The sequence below is a fragment of the Etheostoma spectabile genome, chromosome 24, assembly GCF_008692095.1.
Source record: "Etheostoma spectabile isolate EspeVRDwgs_2016 chromosome 24, UIUC_Espe_1.0, whole genome shotgun sequence".
Taxonomy (NCBI): domain Eukaryota; kingdom Metazoa; phylum Chordata; class Actinopteri; order Perciformes; family Percidae; genus Etheostoma; species Etheostoma spectabile.
In genome coordinates this window covers 11,598,304-11,621,832 of record NC_045756.1, presented here as the reverse complement: position 1 = coordinate 11,621,832, position 23,529 = coordinate 11,598,304, and the positions used below count along the sequence as shown (strand labels likewise).

Here is a 23,529-nt window from a genome sequence, read left to right as displayed (position 1 = left end):
TCCCTAATACTGATCTGAAGACTCTTTATATAGACCTTAGTGGTCCCTAATACTGGATCTGAAGACTCTTTTATATAGACCTTAGTGGTCCCTAATACTGTATCTGAAGACTTTTATATAGACCTTAGTGGTCCCCTAATACTGGTATCTGAAGACTCTTTATATAGACCTTAGTGGTCCCCTAATACTGATCTGAAGACTCTTTTATATAGACCTTAGTGGTCCCTAATACTGTGTCTGAAGACTTTTATATAACCTTAGTGGTCCCCTAATACTGTGTCTGAAGCTCTTTATATAGACCTTAGTGGTCCCCTAATACTGGATCTGAAGTACTCTTTTATATAGACCTTAGTGGTCCCTAATACTGATCTGAAGACTCTTTTATATAGACCTTAGTGGTCCCCTAATACTGTGTCTGAAGACTCTTTTATAAACCCTTAGTGGTCCCCTAATACTGTATCTGAAGTCTCTTTTATATAGACCTTAGTGGTCCCCTAATACTGTATCTGAAGTGTCTTTCCCAAAATTCAGCCTTGGTGCAGAATTACAGCCACTAGAGCCAGTCCAACAATGAACTTTCCCTAGTATGTGCCATTTCTGAGCGGAGGTAACCTTGCCCCTTATGACCTCATAAGTGGAAAGATTCCAGATCAGCCCATCTGAGCTTTCATTTTCTCAAAGGCAGAGCAGGATACCCAGGGCTTGGTTTACACCTATCACCATTTCTAGCCACTGGGGGACCATAGGCAGGCTGGGGGAACGCATATTAATGTTTAAAAAAAAACTCATAAAGTGAAATTTGTCATGCCATGGGACCTTTAAGTTAAATTGATTGCAGTAATTAGCCCATGTTATGACAGCAGTGAGCCTCTTAATAACCAAACCTTGTTTTCTATGTCTGCAGGCTATGATGGAACTCTGCCCCGATGCGTTGTAATGTCTTATTTACATATATATATAAAGCCATAGATAATGATTACAAATGTCCAGACTTCCATTTCAAGTATAAGTCTGTGTTCATACATGCCTCATTCTCAGCCTCTACATGGTGAGGAGAAGCAGGAGCCATAGATTACCAATGTCTGGAAAAAAAAACCCATTCCTTTTATGAAAAGGAATCAACGCTCCCATGAATCTGCACTCCAGTTTTTGTATTGGCACATTCCTGCTTGCTGTCTCATAAGTCCCATAAGAAATATAATGAAAACCTTCAATCTCCCTTGGTTTTCAATAGGTTCAGTTTAGACTCAAACCAAATGAGATTTAGGTGTTGCAGTGTTAGTAGATTTCTCCTGAGAACAGGTACGTTTGCATCTCATTCCTGCATTCAGTCAGCTTTCTTCTTGGTTTGAGGTTTAGTAACTTGAGATGCTGTTGAAGGAACGTGTGATACACCCTGTTTGCTTCAAATTAATGTCATAACAAAGTACAAGGAATTTGTTTTACTGGCATGATTGAAGAGTGCATTAACTTTTGTCTTATGTGCCAGTGAAAAAATCCTTTAAAATGTGTCTTCATACCTTTGCCCAGTGCCTTTTCTGTAAGAGTTAGGAATCCCTTTACAGTGTGATGTTGACTTTTATTGATTATTGATTTAAGACTAAACTTGGTGGTCGGTGGGTGTCAATTATACAATGCATAAAAGGGGCAGAAAGATGTACATAAATGACCCAATGTACAGTATCAATCATATATCATTGTGGTCTGCCAAGGCCTAAACTGGAAACATGAATACGTAGATACGTGTGCATCAGGTTTCACCTACTTCTCCTCTTAGGACCAACCTCTTTCAGGCCAGGTTGGGCTGTGTCTAATCACTGATGAAGTAATTGAAATGACCTTAATCTCATAGCAACAGGTTGGGTTGGTGTGTTTACTTGCATAAGCTATGAAAATACAATGTATTTAAATCTTCAATTTAAATCTGGTGTACTCCTTCTGTGTACATGTGAGTTATAGTGTGTGTGTGTGTGTGTGTGTGTGTGTGTGTGTGTGTGTGTGTGTGTGTGTGTGTGTGTGTGTGTGTGTGTGTGTGAGAGAGCCATACATTTAGCCACTTTTTTTCTTTTCCAACCACTAAGAAACCCAATCCACCTCCCTGCACCACACGGAAACGTTAAGTACATTTCCCAACGTCAATTTTGGTTAGGTGCGCCGTCAAAATCCTGAAACCACAGAACCACTCCGCGCTCCACTGAAATGAAGACACGCCGTGTTGGCTGGTGCTTTCTTCCTCCTGGGATGGAACTGTATTGGAACAACGTTTGGTAAAGATCAGTTTCTGGATCTGTTTGTGGATCGATGTTCTGAGTCAGTTTTTCCTGTTTGCGAAGACGAGCGTTCGGTTTAATGATAGCCATGATGGGATTTGGGGGTGTATAAGTGGTGATATGTTTAGTGTGTGTTTGGGTGCACTCTGGTTTAGCACCAGTGACAAAGGTGAACACAATGTTAACCTTTGGTTTAGCGCCATAGTCACAGGTGTTTGAGGACGTGATGCCTCCTTGTTCCCTGCTGTGCTTACCGTCTGAGGCCTTTTGCACTATGAGTGTCTAATGGGATCTGGCAGAACTGTGCTGTGGTACATGATTAAGTCTTGACTGTGAGAGGAACCTAATCAATTTGACATACGTCAGAGGACCCAAACGGCCCACTGACCTGCATGTGGAGCAGACACACACACACAGCTTGGCACACTTAAGTGCTCTTTGTTGGAAATACTGTAGAAGAATAAAATAGTCAATGGGGAGTAAATCAAAGAATGGGACCTACATAATTGACGGTTTGAGGTGTATTGCTGCCAAACCTATGTACACCAATCGCTTACATTTTCCAAGGTTGAATCAATTATGCACTTTTCCAAGGTTCCTTTCAAATACTGAACAGGCCAGGTGTCAGTGTATTGCTCAAGGGCTCTTTGAAAAAGGGACGTTGGGGCAAACCAACATGCTGGAACAAAAGAGGACAGATGGACATTTACTCGCCGGCAGAGAAAGCTGTTAGGTAGCACCTAAGGTGTCAGAAATCTGCTGCTAAGCGCTATGGTTATTTGTATTGTATTGCATTTAAACAGCACCCACAATCCGAACTCCACGTGATGTTGAAACAGCTGTTAAAATGCAGCCCTGTGCGTCTTAAAATAGGATTCTTGAAGTTCATTGTCGAGGACACAGGTGTCGAGTTTATTGCATTTTTAAAAGGCTTTAATCTGGTGCTAAGATCCATCCTGTGCCCTCCTCAGTACAGGACAGTCTCTAAAACCATTCATGCCTCCTGGTTGCCCTTGTAAACATCTCCATCCACGGCTGACTAGCACCCAGTCTCCCAAACGAGCCCTGACAGCCATTGTCACATTTCATTCCTTACGGAATGATGCCCTTCGACAGAGAGGACACTCATTCAGGGCATCCTTACACACAGATATTGGCATCTATAATATTCTCTGATTGGTCCGCTTCCGATGTTGTGTCGTAACAACGCTAGCTGATCCATGAGGTCAGTCGATAATGGCGGGTTTGTACATGAGAGGCTGTAGAAGACCAGTCCAGGAGTGAGTGGGGGGAAGAAGTTTATTCCTGAGAGACAAAGAATACAACACTGCTTACCACAGTGTGTACAAGGTTGACTTGGCTTGAGTACAGTCAAATCCACACGATGTTGATCTATGTTCCTCGAACTTATTTCCCTCCCCCAGACAGCTTTCTTTATTTAGATCGGTTTGTGTGGACAAGTGCCCAAAAGCACATTCCAAGAAAAGAATTTGCTGGATGTTCACACAGAGCTATTACAGGAAGTGTACGTGTCTCTGTCATAGAGTCATAACCCGGCTTAATGTTGGCGGTTTCACATCCCTAATTGCCCCACGAGTATGCAGGCAACTGGGCTGTTGACACATTCTGGATAATATTATGACTGTGTATGTTTTTAAATGTAGCCAGCTGCGTCCTGCATCTGTTTTAATAGTTGCAAAGCACTAAAGCTTGGCTGGATTTGATTGACCTTGCAGTGAAAAGTGTAAAGTAACTTCCCATTAAATCCCTTTTTATTGACAGACAACAAACAACGTGTTTTTTTGTGGTCAGGATACTTAAGAGAAAATGTGTTTTTTGAACTACAGGTGGAAGCATGAATTCTTAAAAAAGGAAAAATCTTTTTCTGATTTGTCATTCAAAAACAGAACTACTTGAAGACTTAATAGTAGCCTAAAACATGTATAAAGGCAGCAGAACATGCAGCAGTTACATGTTGGAGGCTGGTCTGGTTTTTCAGACCCTGACCCGAGAAACCACTAACGAGCCTTAGCGTCCTCCTGAATGGGCCAGGGACCTCGCCTAGTTAGCCTAGCATAACAGCTATAAGCTATGAAGCGCGGAGCATTTATGATTTCCAGATGTTCAAGCTAAACAGCTAGATTGCGTTCTCCCCATCCTTTTGCAAACAGTGGACTGGCAGCCATTGTAGACTTCACTATCGGGTGAAGTGCACTGGAGGGATCAATGAGCATCATTGTTCAAGTCCCTGCACTGTTAGAACATACAGAGCCTTACATACATTAGCTTTCTTCATGCTTTTTTTAGACATTTTTGTTTTTCTCAATTGCATATCAATGCGAGTGTGTTTTTCAGATGATCCTTTAAGGAATGTAATGGCGTGGAAATATTAAGTCTCCCAATGATTCAGGGCCTGGAGCGTCCTAAATGAAACCAGACCATATATTACGCTGTGTTAGTGTCCATCTCGCTTCCTGTGTGCATCTGCTTGTCAGGGTCGTATTTTGGATGAATGGAAACACCCCCCCACCCCCCTTCACACACAGCATCTCTGTAAAGCCAGTGTGAAACGCAGAAACAGATGCACATTGATGGAACATCACGTTCCTGGATGCCTGTTTTTAACTGGACCGCAGGAACACAGCAGCTGAGTGCGGATGGACTCCCTGGCCCGCTTCCAAGAAGGGTTTTTACTGTGACCGCCACAGAGTACATCTGAACAGGGACTTACCAGCAAACCTAACATCCGCTCTAAGATATCTAACATCTAAGAGACGGAGGAAGATGAAGAAAGATGTATGACATAATTAAGGGCAAATCCAATAATAAACTCAGGGTACCCTTTTTTGGCTTTGCAGAGTTGTCTAATGACACCAAATCAATTAGCATTTTTAATAATCAATGAATTGCTTACCAACAATAATACAAAAGTAATAATGATAAAGATATGGAAATGCTTCTCTCCCTCCTTATAATGCACTGTCGAGTAGTTCTCATTCACAAGTATCTCCTATCTGTACCGTCTGTGTTGTTTTCAAGTGTTGACTGTGCCTCCTGCCCCATTGGGACCATCAAGGGCCCCCCTCACCACGGCAACCCCTGCCATGGAAACCAGTCACTCAAAGGAATGACCCTTTTGAGTACCAGTGTGTAGAGACCCTCTGTGTTGCTCTACTTCACTGTGTAGTAAGAGGATGCAGGCAGGAGGCTAGAAAACACATCTTTTTCTGTTCTTTCCTCATGTTCCCCATTGTGTTCCCTTCCCTTGCGCTTCTTTTCTTTTCTTTTCCGCACTTTCCTTTCATTCCCTTTTCTTCACCTTCCCTTTCACCTCATTGGGACGCAGCCTTTGACCCGACCGCAGAGGCTTCGAGACGGGACTGAAGATGTGGAATCTCTCCTTGTTTGTCTGATTCTATTTTAAAAGCATTCCTCCTCTTGCAAAATTCCAGGGATTAATCATGTTGAGTAAGAACCAGAGTTGATGTACATGTACAACAGGGCATGTGTCCCCGCGGAGCTGTCCACTAGTGGAGGTGGGGTGGGGGAGACTTCTCCGCCTTAGGCCACCTCATTAAATTTAAAGAACATAAATCCTGGTTGAAAAAGGAGCCGTTGGCTTCATTTTGGAGCATCAACAGATGTTTGTGAATGACCTCTGGGAAAGGAAAGTCTTTCTATTTAATGCTGACAAAAGCTGGTGATAAACTGGGGATGAACTGAAGAATTTGAGCTTGCAGGCCCAGAGTTTCATCCATCTACAGATGTGTACAAATTTGGCAAGCTATGATTAACAATTTTACTTTGATTTTGCATTTCACACAGCAGAAAAAGTGTAAATCTTAAGGAATAATCATACAGTTGGAGAAAAAATAGATTGGCTCAGAGTCAAAATTTGGAATTACATTTCAGAATAATGAGCTAATAACGCCACTATAGCGTGTGTTTAAAGTTGTTGAGGTAAAATACTTCTTTTATAATGAAAAACTAGGAAACTTCTGCATATAATTATAAAGCTTTTACACCCCCTAATGCATAGTCTGTGGCCCCGGTTTTCTTATATTCAGTGTTCTTTGTTTAGGTTTTATAAATTATACTGTAAAATCTATTCAGTTGCCTTGTCTCTTGGGAACAACAAACCGGTCCTCTGTGTTTTAGCTCTGCATCTACGCTGCCTCACATTCTTTAAATACAGAAGTCTGGGCTGCCGCTCATTGTTGATACCAGCATCTTTTTTTTTTTTTTTGACTGTACATGTAGCAATGAGAGTCCAAACATTGCAGACATGCCCAGAACTTCAAAGCTGCATGTGGTGTGATGTTATCTCTGCTGAGGTCATGTCTACAGGAGCATGAGCCCGGTTTGCTGTCTCCTACTACTTTTTACGTGGGCATGTTCCTGTGTTTTATTACATTTATATTTTGCACGCCAATCCGTATTAAAAGATTGTAGCAAAAATAACTTGGTAGCATATTCCGAGTCTGTAATTAATTTCTCCTGCGAAATCACAACAGTTTAAAGCCCCTGGCGGTTCTTTTGTTGTTTTGCATGGTGGGTTGCCAATTATTGATTTTGTCCCGAGCCTTCTTTTCCCACACCTCACCTATACCCTGTGGGGAAGCAGGAGGAGAGGGAGACCCCCGTGGATCTGCATGTCCACATTCAGATTCTAATCCCCTGCCATCTGCTTTCTACTTCAGGGGGTGGGATCCACGTGATGCCCCCCTGTCCACGGTCGCTACGGGGTAGGGAGGAAAATCCCTGAGCGCCTTGTGCCCCGGGGGCTTGCCAGGCTGATTGCCACCTTTACCGCCTAATCAAGGCACACTGCACCCCCCTAAGCCCCCCCCACCTCCACCTTAGCCCCTTTCTTCCCCTCGCCCCTTTCTCCAAACAGGGGTCATCCATAGAGAAGGCTAAGAAAGAATCTAAGGAAGTTAAACCTTTTATCCAGGGGCAATGGACCTTAGACTAATAGACCCCCTTTTCTGCATGACCCCTCTCATGGGGTGGTCTAAGAGGCAGATGAGGTAATCACTGCCGGTGCAATGTCGTAGGAAGTTCAAAATCGCCACTAGTCTGGCTAATCAAATGAAGTAACTTCAGAATTGTTGGAGTTCAGCTCCCACTCTTCTGAGTGGGAACGCTTCTCAGGCTTGTTTTTCGGAGTGGTTACTGGTGTGTGTGGGATCTTGGATTTGCAGCTCTGGGATGACCAAATAGAGTATATTTTGGCAGTCACTGCTGGAAGTCCCTCTTCATGCTTGGAGGCTGTTTTTAGAATACAGTTATTTCTTAGTATATTAGTATATACCTATAGACTACTGTAAAACAACTCCTCTTGTGGATGAAGTAGATGTAGTTGCACAAAATAAAATGGCTGTAGAGCTTCAGATGCTAATTGGGGATCTAACATTTTTTAATTATATATGTGAAAATGCATTGACGGGAAGTTTAAATCAAGGCTGTTTACAGTAGATTCCAAGAAAATGTAATATGACAGATCACCAACAATCACCACAGATAATAATGAAAAAAGTGTAAATAACTGTAATGAACAAATTACTGCCCTGATGATAACTGTGACAAATGTCCCCAAAGTTCAAATACCACTTGGATGCGTTTTCCATCGCAGATCACATGAAAACTCAACACAGAGCTGAAGCAAACAGGAAAACCAAGTCCCACTCCCAACAGCCTTTATCTCCCATATTCTCAGCACTAATTCAGCACATTTCAAACCAGGAGACACGGAACGCATTTTATCTGCAGTAGCTCGTATGTTCTCGAGCCCAGCTATTTCCTTTACGCAGGGCGGCATTCCCGTTAACAGACTTGTGATCCAAACCATCAAAGGGACGGAGCTTCAGAGACAAGACGCTGTAATCTGCATCCACATCTGAGTAATGAAAACACAAAGCTCTGTCTGGTTTGGCCTGCGCTGCATTATTCTGTCTACATGTGGCTTTGTTTTGTTTGTGAATTTCTGCCTCTTGGCGGTGTGTGTATTTGCATATGTGTGTGTGTGTGTGTGTGTGTGTGTGTGTGTGTGTGTGTGTGTGTGTGTAATACCAAAGTGACACTCAAGTCCGTAGCACTGCAGTCGACGTCAATGCTGACAGATGAAGTTACCTGCACTCGGGTTCAGTTTGTCTTTCCTGTCACTCCGGCTGTGTCATCACTTCCACCGGGCAGCAACAACAAATGACTCATGACAGGAAGTCAGCCGTCAGTCCAATTTGAGGCAAAAGGTTTCTGACTTTGAACTCTTCGTCTCACCTCTCATCTTCCCTTCATTCTTTGTTTGACCTTTTCCAGCTATGCATGGTTTAGTTCGGCCCTTTTGCAGCCACTTAGCGATGCTTTGGCAGTAGTTCAGTCCGTAGGGAGTTGGGTTGGGAACCGGAGGGTCGCTGTTTGGACCAGAGTATGGTGTGTGGACTGGTAGCTGGAGAGATGCCAGTTCACCTCCTGGGCACTGCCAAGGTGCTCTTGAGCAAGACACAGATGATCTGAGAGGACAAAAAAAAATGTTTGGTAGAAAAATGTATCACACTTATAGCCAAAAAGCATTTTTATGAGAGAAAAAAAAGATTTGAGAGAAAAGATTTTAATACTAATAGCAAAAAATAATAAGGTTTGAGACTAAATAAAAAGTTTAAATATAAATTTGAAATTTTTAATTTAAATTAAATTATTTCCGAGTTAAAAAAAATCTCTCAAAATACTTTTTCAAACTCTCACATATATATTTTTTTGCTATCAGTGTGAAAAAAAATTTCTATCAAAAAACATCAACATCTATGGCGGTGACAACGGTGTAATGATTCAGATCGACTCCCGAGACAAGACGGTGCTCACCCGACTGGCCAATAGGAACGTGGCCCCGCCCATGACATTATTTTGACATCGAGAGAAAAATCCTGAGACGAGAGCAAAAAATTGCATCGAGAGAAAAAAAATTTGAGAGACATTTTTTTCACACTGATAGCAAAAAATATTTATTTGAGAAAGTTTTTTTTCTCCGAAATAATTTTGAAAAATTTCAAATTTACATTTCAACTTTTTTTAGCCTCAAATAGTATTATTTTTTGCTATTGGTATAAACACTTTTTCTCTCAAATATTAGTTTTCTCTCATAAAATGCGTTTTTGCTAACAGTGTGATAACTTTTTTCTCTCTAACATAATTTTTATTCTCTCAGATCACTTATTTTCTCGCATGTGATAAAGAAACAGCTCCACACCTGTTCAGCAGTCGCAGCCCACTCACCCTGACATCTCTCCATTAGTGCACGTATAGGACCCGAGCATGTGTGTGTATTTCGGGCCTGTGTGTAGTGTGTAAGAAGAAGTGTAAATTGTAATTTCCCCATAGGGGCTCAATAAAGAGTATAAAGTAAGTATAAAGGGTATATTATGATTTCCGTTCATTGTTTTTGTCTCATGGCTCCGTTTGCGACGTTGTCCTCAGACCTCAGGAATGAAGGCATTGGTGGAATCTGTAGAGGAATGTTTTGAATGTAGTTTTTTTTTTTTTTTTTAATTGTCAAGTTCTGGGTTGCGAACAGAATGAGAGTGAGGACCGTGAAATGTTGGCCTTGCACAGCTTTAGATTTCAGTTGTCTTCATGGATTTAAAGTCCGAATTAAAAAGGGTTTCCCCGGGTTTTTAGGTTAAAAAAAAAAAAAGGTTCCTTTTAAAAAATATGAAAAAACTGCTTTGGGGCCCCCCTTTTATTTCCCCAATCAAAAACTTTGGCCAAAAAAAGCCCCCCCATCGGAGCCATTGGGGGTTTTTCCCACTTTTTTTACCCTTTTTTTGTACCATAGGGGGATCCCTCGTTGCTAAAGGAAAAAAAATTTCAGCAGCCTCGAAAGCCCCACAGAAACCTTTTGGGCCCCCCACAGCGTCGCAACTTTGCATAAAAAAATAGACTGGATTAAAAACCTTAAAAGTAGGCCCCCATTTTTAATAAAGTTCTATTCGAAAAAAGGGAAAACACAAAAAGAAGGTTTTAGTCGGGGTTTAATGCAGGTCGGGAAGGGGAAAATTTAACAAAATCTGTTTAAAACCCTTGTGGGCCCTGAGCTTTTTTTTTAATATTTAAAGGAAGGGGGCACCCAAAGGCACAATGACTTTAAAAAAGGCCCTTTGGGATAAATAAATCAGAGACTCACTCTGGTCCGGTTGGGTTCAAAACCCTGGGTAAAAAATAAGTTAATGAAGGGGGAAGACTCTTGATTTTTCCCCCCAAGTGAATTAATGGGGGATGAAGGCTTTATTGCTTCACCCAAAAAAACCCAGGGCAGCAAATTATACCTGGGAAAGGCTGGGTTTTTTAAAAAACTCTTCACTCCTTCTTTTCTTGGCAACGGAGGCCCCCCCCCCCCCCCCTCCCCCCTCCCCCACTGCATTAAGGGCCTTTCTATTTTTTGCCTCCCCCTCCATTGGGAACCCGGGTCGCCTCTCACTATTTAACCCCCAATTTTTGCTGTATCGTACACTAATAGCCTGCCTTAAAACCCCCCTCGAGGTGAAAAACGGTGGGCCAAGGAAAGCTTTCCCGTCGCAGGGGGAGAAGAGGGGAGGGATTGCCCTTGTGTTTGGGGAGGGAAAGGGGGCAAGGGTTTTAAAAAGGCCCCTCTGTTTTATTTGGGGTTGAAAAGTTTTGTTGGCCGAATACCTTGGGCACTAACTGTAAAATGGCCCGGGCTCCGGAAAACCCTGTGCTTTTAATTTTCCCGCCTGCTTTTGAATTTTTTTTATTTTAATTTAAAAATTTTAATGGGGCCCTTTTGGAGGGTTTTTTTTCTTAGTTTTTTTTTTATTTTTAAAATTTTTTCAAATGCATGGGTGCACCCCCTTTTACAGTTGGATGTTTTTTTTCTATGATTCTAAGCAGTGTTTTAATTGAAGGAATTGTCAGGTCTTAAAATCAAACAGGGGTGGAATTAACCTCCCTTTTGGGGTAAGGGGGTTTTTTTTCCCCCATTTGTGGAAACATTCAAAGAAATCCCAAACCCTGGGTTTGGAAAAATTTGAGGGCTGGTGTTAATAATTTTTAAAAATGTCAAGTTCCGGGTTTGCTTAAAAAAAAAAAGAAAGCATGATATTTTGCCTTGTGGGAGGGCTACAATCCCCTCCAAACGCCCCCCCCCCCTTTTTTTTTTTTTCAAGCCCCCCAGCATTTGGTTTTGTTCCTTTTTTTATAATGCAAAAATAGAGGGGTTTCCCTCAAAGTTTTCAAGTTTTTATTCCATTTGAAGTGCAAGCTATAGCTCAAAATGATTTTTCACAACCCCTCCCCGGCACAGAAAAGCACAATTATTTCCTATAAGGGTTTACAAAAATTTTGTAAGGGTGAAAATTTTTGGACCCAAAAGGTGGGAAAAAAAATTTTTGAAGAAAAATGTTTACATAAAAGCCCGTAAAAAGGATTATTTCAGGATGGTGCAGAAATGAATGGAAAAGAATAGAGGTTTTCAATGCAGTTATCTGGCTATAACATGCAAAACTATTTGTTATAATCATTGAGGAGCAGTTGGAATTTAGTTTTCAATTAAAAGATGCCAAAACATTACACATTGTTATTAATACCTCATGAGAGTAGTGCAGTTTTCCCCCTATTCAGAACAGCCAAAAATCAACATGATCCCTGATCTCTGTTCCCAAGCCTCCTACCATGACTCATTCATTTAAAAAAGAAAATTTGGGGGGGAATGCTTTACTGACAGGGCGGTTTCCCATGCCTTGCTTGAATGACAGAGTTGCCCCGTAAGACTTGACAGCTGTTGACTCCAACTCAGAATGTCTTTGTCTGTGTTTGTTTGTGTGTATTGGTGTTTCTACTTGGCAGCATCAGGCTGTGTGTTTGCATGCTGGGAAATTGAGCCGCCAGCCCAGGACGTGGGCCTTGCTTACGTCTTTTTGCATGTTGTGTGTTTCGCCAAGTCGCGTTTTGAATGTGTCTTAATTTGCTGTATGTGACTGCATTCTGTATGTATTGGCTATCCCTTAGTGTGTGGCCGTGTGTGCACGCGAGTTGTGAGTGACACCCTCCTCCGCTGCAGTAAAAGTCCTGTGCAGCTGACCCACCCCCACCCTCCCTACCCTCCCTGCTCGTCGTTGATGACTTCCAGAAACTTCCGCTCTTCGCTCCGTCTCTCTGACGTGTGTGTCCTCTCTCATCCAAGCCTGAACGCCACAGCAGCTCGACAGAGCTTATCGGCTGCTTCTCACACATTCTCTGTAGAAACAATCCAACATCTGGTCTGAAGTATCATGTAGCCTAAATAACCAAAAGCCTTGCTAATGCTCCTGTGTCATCTGTCTTGAGCCCTGAAAGAAAATTATTCTTTTTGCTTACTCTTCCTCACATGAAGCCAGAACTGGAAGTGATTTAGTATTTTGCTTTTTAAAATCTCCAGCCCATCTTAATGACAGAGCTCACCTCATTCACCTGCTGTTACGGTTGTTTTTTAGTAATCTATAGCTGTCCTCCTGCTGGAGCTTCATGTATCTAAACCCCAGCATCTGACTCCCTGTGTAGGTGCTAATTTAGAGCAGATGGCACCTGGACGCTGAGGTTCAGAACTCCTATCGACAGGAAATGGCTTAGAAATGGGTACATCCCTGCTGTAAATTAGCCGTTTACCTATCCTTGCTGGACACCTGCCCTTTCAAAGATGCACTGAAAAAAAATATATTATGAAAGACTCTCTAGCCCAATTCAAACACCAAGGGAAAGCCAAAAAATAAGATTTTACTATTTTAGGACTTTGGATCCATTGTTTTATTCTCACTTTAATTTTGCTTGTTGTTTCTGTGCACTCTGTAGGCATGAGCTTGACCTTTGGTGTCTCTCTTCCACTTGATGAATTATTTCTTGGTTGCATTCAGACACCCTGCAGGTACATATACATCATACAATCCAAACATAAGAGCAAGACAGCTTCTAAATTAGAGCATGAGAACCTGACGCCAAAGTTCTTCAACAGACGTTTTTGACAAGTAAAGGCGGGGGGGGGGGCAGTTACAGTAGACGGATTGCGGCAATTAACGTCAAATATTTTCTTGGAAATCCTAGAAAAAAGATGCTACTTATAAGTACGGAACTTGCCTGAGACTCATCAGGGTTTTAAGTTTTCTTTAGAATCCAAATAATCCATTGCTGGTTGTCTCCATGATTAAAGCTATGGTGCGTAGTTTCTGTCGCCCCCATGAGAAATTCTAAGTAATGACAACACCGCGGTTGGTGAATCCACGTGACGCAAGCCTTAGGTGATCGTGCACCCCACCCCCAACCCTTTTCAAGGTGGATTTTGAGGCTTCAGAAACATGGACTGTCATTTTTTTATGTCCTCTCGTCTCCAAAGCTGAACTCCGCTGTTGTCCTTTCTCAGCATCACACAAGCTTCTGCTCCCAAAAGTCACCGAGACTGCACCACTATGTAAACATAGCCATATTGAGAATTACAGAGAGAGTTGTGCAATTATGACAATTTCTAATTTTGATAATTGGGCCAAACATTTGCTCGTTCCATAATGTGATTTAAATAACTTTACGGGTTTACATGTGCCTGTCAGACTCTTTTCCCACATTGTATACACTAAATGTTGAATCTATTAATAGAAAACTGTAAATACGTGTTAGGTGCAGCCCTACGCTGTGCCCCCTTTTTGCTGTTTTTTCTGCTTTTTCTGCCCAGTGAAGTTTAACTAGGGGAATAGAGAGGGCTGTGTTCCCTGTGAGTAAAAAGCATGTAGTGATTTTTCCATGGAGTAATGTGGGATCTTGTACTGTACAGTAGCCTGTGTTTGAGTTCAACCCAGGGTGTATGGACGACTTCAAAGCCCACGGCTACACCCTGTGGTTAGTGTAAAGCCAGGCACGCGAGAGCTGGCGCGTTCACACACAACCAGTTGATACATACGCCACGATACCCACGCCCTCAGACAGGCGCAGATTTACTTTCAAAGTAAACTTAAGTTCATAAAAACAGTTGTGTTCACACCCCTGAATTCCCCCACAGTCGTGGCATCAGTCCCCTACACCCGCCTCCCCCTTTTCTTCTGCTGTAAAACACACACACGGTCTCTCCACTTCCTGTCTATTTTTTTTCTCCTTAATTCACAACTTTAACAGGCCTCTTTCGGGCGAATTTCACATTTTAGGAATGTCCTTTGCATCCATATCCATCCATATGCATGCACACACACACTGCCACGCCTGTCAGCGTGGGAGTGTGTGTGTGCATGCATATGGATGTAAGTGATGAGACAATATGCACTCCGGAGAGGCCATCTTTCTGGGTGGTAGAGAGGAAGGATGACATTCCATCCATCACAGTCAATATTTTATCCAGTGGCGGTCCGGCTGTGTAAGACATTCCCATGTGCATACTGTATGTTATTGGTTGTGTTGAGTGTTTGAGTTATGTTATGAATTGCATGCTGGTGATTGAGATGATGTGATGAGCTCTTTGGGCAATGAGCAGCAAGGAAAGCTGCACTTTAGCAAACCATTAAGGTTTTAATGCACAAGCCTTATACAATCCCACTTGCTGAATAATGATGAGTGGCTGGTGGTTGTTGAGTAACTTTGTCAATATTAGAGAGTAAACTGCTTTTTTTTTCGAAAATGGGAATGGAGTTGAGCGTTATTCTAGTGGGCCTGCAATTATCTAACTTTGTCACCCTCTTCCTGGAGAGTAATCGTGACATTTTGGAAGTTGGTCTGGGCTGAAAGTTGACAGAAGCAATGAACATCATGTTGGACAGATGTCTTTTTACTGTTGGCCTTTGCACTTTGGGAATAACTGAAGGAGCAGGTGAAGGTTCAAAGTCCTCAAAGACACCTTTAACAGGACACAGTATTTTAAGTTGAAAAGCAACTGCTTTCTCAAATCCTTCATGAGATTAAAGGTGTTCAATAGTGTAACTACTCTTCGTCAGGCCGAGTCAGCTGAATCAACAGTGTCACTGGCAAAACCAGTAGCTTAAAGCATTGAAGCTCTGAAATAGGGCTTTGAAATTAATCAAAATTTAATTAAAGAAGTGATTTCGGCTCTCAATGACAAAACAGAACAATCGAGAAAAACAGTTATTTAGCTCACTACGCTTTGCAAGTAAACTTGTATTTTCTTCTGTGTTCTGATTGAAAAGAAGTTCAAATTGGTAATGTTTTAAGGTCACAGTTGTTGTTGTTTTTTTTAAACTTTTCCCACTGCTTTTTAAGTTCAAAAATTGAAACATCTTTCCAGAAGTCACTGAGTAATTGTGTTAAATTATTGTGATTTCAATAATGACCGAACTAATTGTGATTATATATATTTTTTTCTATTGTCGTAATATACAGTAGGCTGCGTCCAGGTTTAAAGCTTACGGAAAGACTCAGAGAGCAGTCATGCTGGCTAATTGTGATGCAGTGAAGTGGTTGACTGTATAAACAGTGCTTATATAGGCCTAGTTTTGTACTGAACTACACAGTTTGAACCAGTGACAGACTGACATGATGAGCAGGTTGGTGGATGTGCCCAGGCCTTGGACAAGGTGTAGTACTTTGGCTTTGGTGTGAGTCATGCTATAGTGTCTATATGCAGAGGGATTTCAGGGGATGGAGAGGATCAGCTTCTGTCTAGCTACTCCGACTCACCCTTGACCTCTGACATCAGGGTCCTCAAACAGCTTTTGATCAAACCACAGCAGCGGTAAAAGAGTTTGACAGCACCATGCATCTTTGAATAATTGTTGTTATTGAGTAAATTGAACGCTCTGGGAAAATATGACATGAAAATATAAAACAAGTAGGCTCCAAATTGATGTCATATTGAAAAGAAGCTACTAATCTAATAATCATAAATAACCTAATGAAATCATATGAATAGTGTGCGACTGCTGACTGAGCCTGAGACACACGAGTGGCTGCTAACCTTTGAACAGACAGACGGATCAGCACGGATTTGGGTAATTAGATTTTCCACGGTCTTATATCTAATTTACCATTTGTTTAAAAGCAAACAACAAAACAAGCAGACGCCAATGTATTTTCTACAATTTTTAAGCCAAAATGAGCAGTTGTGGGAATTGGATGTTGTCCTTATGCTGGAAAGAGATTGTGATCCTGCTGTGGCTGTAGTGGTGACCCAATCCCTAGTCATTACCATGTGTTTGCCAGTTCGAGTGATTACTAGGTCAATGTCTGGGTGAAAGTATTAACATGGCACTGGCTGTAAGGCTTACGGTTATATATATATACACTGTTGTACTCAGGAGGAATAAACATCAATACATCAGTATTTTAGATTTTTTTTTCTCCAAGGAACAAACTGACAAGAACTTTTTGAGTAGACCTTCAATTTCTAAAACTGTCGAGTCCTCTGTCCTCCTCTTGTTCAACGTCCAAAGGACAAGGACAACTCGAATTTCTGACTCAATTTATTTTTATTTTTCTGTTGGCTTTGTCAGTTGATTGGTCTGTTCAGTTAATCAGGTGGTAAACCTTTAAAGAGAGATCAAACGTTACCATTTCAATCAAGCATTTTTTTAATGAATTGCAAAGGAATTAACCACTTTACATTGAATAAAAAGAAAAAGAGTTCATAAATCTTCCAAATGTGTTAGTAAAGTTTTAGCATTTAAGAGAACTTTAACATTTTACCATTTTTAACTTTGTACCATTCTTATACTGTTCATTTTTCCAAACTTAAAATCAACTATTATTTTAGCACAAACCCATTTAACACAAAATCAATAAAGTCAATGCAGCAATGTGTTTCTTAACCAATCTACACATCAGGTAAACATTGCACGGACATATTGAGCAGCATTTTTAAATCCCATTTGACCGACCATTGGCGTCTTTGGGCTGAACCTATGAGAGAACTTTGAGCGTCTTCTTTCTATAAGACATAGAACCGCCATGTCTTCACAGGTGCTCCAAATCAGTGACAATAACTGATCAGGTGACAAGCAGCCGGTTCGCTGCTGCTGGTGCACTCTGGGAATTGCAGTTCTTTGAGAGAGAATCCTTCCTAAAATTCAGCTCAACAAAAATTTTTGTATAACATCTCCTGTATGTCAAATCTGAGGAAAATAACCCCGGTAATAGCCATGTCATCAGGGTTACCTTGAATTTAAGCTTCCAATTTCAAATTTATTAAGAAAACATGTTACAAAACGGCGACGTGGAGTTTCAAAGACGTGTTTTTTACCAGACAGGCAGTGTCTAATGTAAGCTGCTATGAGTTGCATTATGGGAAGTGTAGGATCCAGCGTTAGACTGAAAGATTGGATTTTTTTGGCCTCTGTTACATCGATTATTGTTTTTATATGTTATATGTTATATGTTTTTGTCGCCTAGTCACCAAGTTACACAACTTTATGAAAGTGACTTAACACTTCAAAATGTAATTTATTCTCCTAGTTGATTGTTTAATCTATAAAATGTCAGAAAAATAGTAAATGATTCCCGAAGATGTTCCTTTAACTCATTTTTTTTTCATCAAACAGCCAAAATGAATCAATATTAGTATTGAAATGGTTGATGAGACCATCCTAAAGCGCTGTCCCAAAGCACTAACCCTGCACCTTAATCAATATCTGTGTGACGAATGACGAACAGTTTTATTAGAATAAGCACCGGGGGAAATACTCTTAGGGAGAGGCTGGATGGCGAGGGCAGGGAAGGCAGGCGAGGGAAGCACAGGGAGACGCAGGGAGACGCAGGGAGACCGGAGAAAAGGAAGCCAGCCTCGGCCACCACAATCTGTATTCATATTAACTGCTCCCCGCTGCCCCATAAAACCACAGCAGTTCAAGTTATATGGTGGCATACTAAAACAGAGCTGGAATTACAGCTTTGATAGTCTATATTGACAACGTTTCAACTATGTCATAGTTCCGGTGGATGTCCCTCATTTTCGGCCGGATGTCCCTCACCTTCTGCTTTCTTTGTGTTGGCATTCTAAACTCTAAACAGTTGATCCTCTGAGCTAGAACTGACAATCAAATTATATTTATCTATATTTTGAGTGAAGTTCTCATCACACATTTGACAGCCATTTTATTTCCAGAGTTTGCCTCCGTACGTCTTCGTTCCACCAAAACAAGTTCCTTCCAGAGGCTATTTTGCAGAGTCGCCGTGGCTTCGTCCAAGACGAAGGTGATTGGTTCACAGAAATGTCAATAAACCAGAGCATTCTTTTCTCCTATCCTGAAATGCTGTAGTGGACTAGCCGGACCCTCCTCCGTAGCGCTGTGGAGATAGGTCGCGCAATAAAAAGACTAGAGCTTTGATGACACTTGTGTTTGAGAATGCAGATCCATTAAAGCCCCCGCCGTTGTGTTTTCAAGCACCTGCAAGAAATGTGCCCACCTCAGTAAAACTCAGCTTGTGCTAAAGCTGCTGCATGGAAAAAAAAATGCACGAGTCATGCTTTTAGAGGGGTGCGATGAGGTGACACTTTAGGAGACAGTTTTTTTTAAATATGATTCAGCAACGGTTTGTTTTTCAGAAGAAGCTGATGGTGATTAATCTGTTGTGTAACTCACACTGCAGAAGAAAAAGGACAAAGGTGCATTACAAACTATATTATGCAGGCTTTGTATTGGACTCATTCTTGTAGTTTGGAGATTTGGTGGGCTTAGGGATACAAAACTGATTGTTTCTCTCACATAACATAACAAAGAGGAGGGACTCCAGACTTTTTTTTAATTAGATATGAATCGCCCATCCAAATCTGGATGAAAGGGTCCAGGCGGATTTTGCACAAGCCCATGATGATCCATTCGGTTAATCCTGATCATAGTGAGTTGTCACTGCTTGTGACTCAAGCAGCAACCGGCTACAGCGATCAGCCTGCACCCCCGCTTTCAATACAGCAATGTCATTGACCTACCTTTTAATTTGGGATTAGAAATCAGGTTTTATTGTGACCCTTGAGAATAAATCCTGTGATAACCTATTGGATTGAAGAACAAATTTGACAAACATTTGTGGCAGTTTTTGGGCTCTCAAAATCCAATATTTCTTCAAGTCATGTTCTAAACTCTTAAAATGATGCCGTCTAAGGTGCTTTCACTGTTCTTTACATGCTTCAATACAGTGAACTCTTTAACAAGCGGGCGTCTGATGTTTAACTGTCCACATGAAACAGAGGGAAAACTAAATGTGTAATCTGGTGACTGCAAGTCCAGCCTGCCGCTGTGTTTGTTGACAGTTGGTAGTGTGAGATTGGCGTGAGCTCGACCAGCGTCTGCTTTCTGGCAGCAGAGGCCGAGGGGAGATTAGATGTTAGTAACTGTGCTAGCTGACTCTGCAGCTCCGGTCCAGTCCTTGCTCTGTAATCAGCGCTGGCCTCCGTAAAGGCAGCTGGCGTTGACAGGACTGTCTGCGTCTCTCTGAGTTCGGATTCCCACTCTCTCCCGCCTGTGCCACCCAACCTTCCCTTTATTGTCCTTCCTCCTTATCTCCCATCTCTTTTTCCTTTCACCCAACACTCTCAACAGCAACGCCACGCCGCTTGGTTTCGTCATAGTCTCCGAACCAAATGTGAAAATTGAAAATGATCTCATAATTCAGTTTGACAGCAGGGTTATTTTTCTGCTGCCCTTTTAAAAGACCAAATTGCTCTTTTTTTTTTTAAAGACGACACTGACAGGTTGATTACAGTCTTACGAGCTAATGGTGGGACTGAGGGAGGATGTGATGTGGGATGGAAGCAGCAACGCTGGCTTGCTCTATTCCCTCTCTTCCTCTAATTTCTGAAGTGGTTTTGGGAAGCGTACGAGGATGTATCCTTTATGATTCAGCATCACCTCAACCTCAGTGGTCTCCGTGAGGTTTGGCAATCATGTCAGGCAGTTTCTCTTGACATCAGTCTGGTTATACTGGATTGCTTTAGTGGCTTCATTTATTTCCTTCTTATGGGAGAGATTCAGAGGTTTATTGTTTTGAGTATCAACACTTGCCTCAGTACCACTATAGAGCGGTAAGAGTGAACCAAAACAGTTGTTCAACATGGAAAACTACAACAATGGGCCAAAAGACGCTAATACTGTCAAGCAGTTAGTCATCCATTGTTAATATAACAATGGTATGTACAGAAACTAACTTGAAGTATGGCAAATATTTAGCTAGGATTGATAATTTAATAGAACAAGTAACCCTTACCCTATCAATGATGCCTTCTACTCATGAATCATAACACATGTACAGTATATCCCTTACATGATTCAGCCGCTTTTAATAATAAAAGCAATCTTTATGGGTATAGATATTTGCTATTCTGGCCCTGGTATTAACTTTAATGATCAACGCCAAACCAAATGTTAAAAATTATTATTAAAAAGATGTGGGATGAACTCCACAGTCCTCCAAAGTTCAGCCAAAGCTAATATGACGCTAGCCAAATGGAGTGGGCGTCTTCATCCCGGCTATAGGTTGCAGGTTTATTTCTGGTGTTGTGTCCTGCTAAAAAAACCTGCTAACAAACTTGAAAGTATCCAGTTTCTGCAGCTCAGCAAGAAACTCTGTCCATTAAAAGTCAAAGAGGGGATTTTGCTATAAAGACTTTAACTTTGGAAGGTACCCACTTGATTTCCCACTTCAAAAAATGTATCTTTTAACTCACACATTTGTTTTATCTATATTTTTAATTGTCCAAATTTGCACTCAATTCATCTGCTCTCTGGGTCATCATTTCTGTATGTATTCACTACTGTGGGGGATTGATAGCTGAAGACTGGGGCCATTGTGAGACCCTGGACTTGACATATATTTCATTTCATGTGGTTTGTGGTTGGAGTAATGAGCAGGGAATTAGGCTTTCACTAGTCAGCGCTCAGTGCTACTGAGTTGTATGCTTTTGCTCTACTTGTCTGGCCTCTGCAGTCTCTCTTTCGCTTTCCCCTCATCTCTCACTCAGACCCTCTATTCCCCCTGGTTCCCCCTCTCTGCCTTTGTGTCAGTGCTGCTGTCGGCCATGCTTGCAAATGAGCACCAAGACAGAGCAATTATTCAGCACGGGGCAAGTCCCGTACCCCTCCTTTTTTATTCGCTCACGCTGCACTCGCTGTCATGTTTAGGTTTTCCATGCATTCATAATGTAAAAGTCTTTGAGCAACATTTTTACGGATGAGATATACACTGAGAGGAGAATGAAATATGACGCTGGAAAATTTCTTGGATAAAGAATTATCTTGGAACTCAATTCCCCCAGGGGTGGATGAGCTTCATATCTCTTTCAGACATGAATTAATGTGACTGACACATGCATACAAACACACACACACACACAAGCACATTTACTGTGCCCATCCCCCCTATCCACCCTTCCCCAATGCTATGGAGACACTGGTTTGGTTGCAGAGTGTGTGCTGGTGAAGGGGAAGTCAGGGAGGGGGAGACCTACGTGAGACAGCGTGCATGTGTGAGTTGCAGCAGTGTGCGTGCCGGCTCTGCTCGCCGGCAAAAAAAAAAAAGCATCAGCCATCTCGTTCAGTGTGGCGCTGCACCTATGACTCTTTTTCTATCTTTCATCTTTTATTTTTCTTGTCTTTTTTTCCTCCACTCTCTGCAGAAGCCGCTGCCTTGCTCCCCACCCCCCTTGAGCCCTCTTTGCAGACAAAAAGCTGCCCTACCTCACCAGGTAAGACGTTGCATTTGTCCTTTGCGGTGGAATCTTTTTGATGCGGTTGCTTTATTGCTTGAAAAAAATCACCAAAGCAGCAGTGATAACTATCCTTCAGTGTCTTCTTCTCCCCCGAGCATGCCTATTATCTCTAATCAATGTCTCCCCACGTATCATCTCCCCTTTGTTTGCAGAGATTCTAATTATTCAGGATATTTTGCTGTTGAGATATTCAACTGATGAACAACTGATTGAAAGAGCTAGTGTTGTGATAAGCCAGGGGCTGTTTCTGTGCTTTGGTGACCCATAGTCTTCGTGGCGTACCCAGTCTAGACATCGCTGATTATTCAGCCAGTTGGACAGTTCATCCTGAGTGTGCTGCCGCTGCTGCTCTGTGTACAAGTGTGTGTGTGTAAGTAAAAGCAAATGTTTATCAAGAGATATAAAAATCCTGATCTAGTTGGGAAAAAAACCAATTAGAAATAATAGACAATTGGGATCTATTTAGAGGCTGGGACTGTGATGGCATGTGGCCTTTGGCGGTTAGCGACTCATAGCCAACAGATTGTTGTTGGTTTTCTCCGTGGAAGTGACACCAAGCCGAGCGAGACGGCAGCACACATGACTCTGCCTGTCAGCGTCTACTGAGCCGGCTGTCACAAGTTAGCCGATGACTCGGTCGGGGTCAGTTTTAGGGCTGACGTGCGGTTTTGATTTGGGTGATTATTCGCAATTTTATCGAAATTGCAATGTCGACTAATGCAATATACAAATCCCAGGGGGAGGCACAATATTTTTTTAAAGGCAAAATAAGTGTCAAACCATTCTGAATGAAGTGTTGTGGTGCTGCAGAGACGTCCCGGCCTACAAATCGTATCCTACAGAATTAAGAAACAACCTTCTGTAATATAGTCTTTGTTTCTAACCCTATTTTTTCAATGAAAATGAGAATAAACAAAAATGATATGATATGACATATGATATGATATAGAATCATGTCGCAATATCAGTCAATTAGATATGTTCCTCATATGGTGCAGCCTTGGTTTCGATGTGAGCAGGTGGTGATGGAGTGATGAGACGTCAACTCTGACTCCGTCCGTTGCCTTTTTTCTTCTTATACCTTTTCTTGTCTTTTTCCCTCTCACTCTGTATATCCCTCCCTTTGCATGTTCCTGCCTTTATCTGTTTTGATCTCTCATCACTCTCTCACTTCCCCCCTGTTTTTTTTTTCTCTCACATTCTTTCCCTTTCAAGTTGTAGTGACTGGGCATTTTTTATTTTAAAGGAGACATAGCACGCTTTGGGCCGATCCCCCTGTTCTATCTATGACTGTGTGCCAGAAGTCGCCAGGGTGTCTATCCTATCCACAGTGACGTGCCCCCCCCCTACACACACACACTTCCCCTCTATTTCTATCTCTGTCTGTCTGCATGGTTACTTGGCAGCTCTGAGGCGAGCTGTCGTTTCCTGGTTACCAACTTTGGATGACAGGGCATGGTGTAGGCGGGAGGACGATGGGGTAAACGTGCCCTCTTTCTGTCCTCCTTTTGGGGTTACAAATGAAGTCCTGTCCCCCCAATCATCATCCTCCCTTTTCCCATTTTTCCTGCATCCCTTTGTTGC

General features: G+C 41.9%; 1 protein-coding gene across 12 annotated transcripts in view; it reads left to right on the top strand.

Moving 5' to 3' along the window:
- Positions 1–23,529, top strand: part of LOC116674194 (microtubule-associated protein 2) — a 60,558-nt gene that overhangs the window by 1,200 nt on the left and 35,829 nt on the right. For 9 of the 12 annotated variants that reach the window (XM_032506740.1, XM_032506736.1, XM_032506739.1 and 6 more), the window contains exon 2: positions 21,853–21,921. The gene's annotated coding sequence lies outside the window, so the exon portion shown is untranslated. Of the gene's footprint in view, positions 1–21,678; positions 21,703–21,735; positions 21,922–23,529 lie in introns of those variants that run through there. The other 3 variants (XM_032506732.1, XM_032506731.1, XM_032506734.1) reach the window with 3 other exon arrangements.